Genomic DNA, 1,350 nt, shown 5'->3' on the forward strand with positions numbered 1-1,350 from the left:
GGAACCTGGCAAATCTGCATTGAAATCCTGGTCCTATCACTTGCTCTATGATGTTGTTTAAGCTGCTTCTTCGAATCTCCATTTAAACTAAAATGGGAATAAAAATACCTCCATTCTGAATTGTCTCCACATAGAATTTGAGCAGGCTCTCGTAGCATAGCAGGGTCTATTGCTACTGTTCTTGTTTTTGTACTGAACTTACTGTTCAATCCTAACTTAAATCCTAACTTAAATGAGTCACAAAAAAAAAGCAAAGGAAACTCGATTCTCAGATGACAGTGAAACCAGTGCTGAATTCCTATCCTCACTCGGAAGCTGCTGTGCATGCATCCAAGAGAAATCACCTTGATTGGGACTTTTTGCGCCTCAGATTCAGAATATTTCTGCCAATCATAGGTCATTCGTGAACTATGGCTATAATCTAGGATTATTTCTACTATTAGTTAAATTAGAATTTTCTCAGAAGTGAGTCTTATTTGTAACCTAGGCCAGTGATTCTTGAAGGATATCTGGAAAGGAACAGTGCCTTGTTTGTTTGTTTTTTAATTTCCAATATGTCACTAATTTTAAATAGGTAATTGCTAGAAAAATAAAGGCGTTCAAAATACAAGAACACTTTTTTATTATAGTTAACATTTAAATGACTATAAACATTGCTTACAAGTTTCTAAATGTCAATTCTGTCCTTATCTTATGAACTGACAACTGTATTAGAGCTTAGGTTCTGAGCACTAGGTTTGAGGAAGACTACAGTTTATAGTTTACAACAAGAGCCTTAAATCCATTTTGAGTCTCCATATAGATTCAAGCTTCTTTGAGTTATTTCTGACAAATGACTAGCAATGTAAAAAAAATCAAAACTTTTCCCTCTGACTGAATTTGCCAGGAATCTCCTGACCAGCCCAGAGAGGGGCAAACTCACCCTCAGAACTCTGGCTGGGTATGTCCTTGATGGAAATTGGGGTACTTGGGCTACATCTCATAGTGACCCTATAAGACAGTGGTTCTCAACCTTTCTAATGCCTCGACTCTTCAATACAGTTCCTCATGTTATGGTGAACCCCCCCCCCTAACCATAAAATTTTTTTTGTTGCTACTTCATAACTGTAATTTTGCTATTGTTATGAATCGGGCGACCCCTGTGAAAGGATTGTTCAACCCCCAAAGGGGTCGTGACCCAAAGGTTGAGAACCACTGCTATAGAACAGGGTAGAACTCCCTGTGGCTTACTGAGGCTGTAACTCTTTATGGGAGTAAAAGCCTTGTCTTTCTTCCAAGGAGTAGCTGGTGGTTTCAAACTACTGACCTTATGAAAAGCAGCCCAACTTGTAACCAACCCACTCCACCACC

Source organism: Echinops telfairi, unplaced genomic scaffold (assembly GCF_000313985.2).
Source record: "Echinops telfairi isolate 266 unplaced genomic scaffold, ASM31398v2 ScPeMD7_7421;HRSCAF=8459, whole genome shotgun sequence".
Classification (NCBI taxonomy): Eukaryota; Metazoa; Chordata; class Mammalia; order Afrosoricida; family Tenrecidae; genus Echinops; species Echinops telfairi.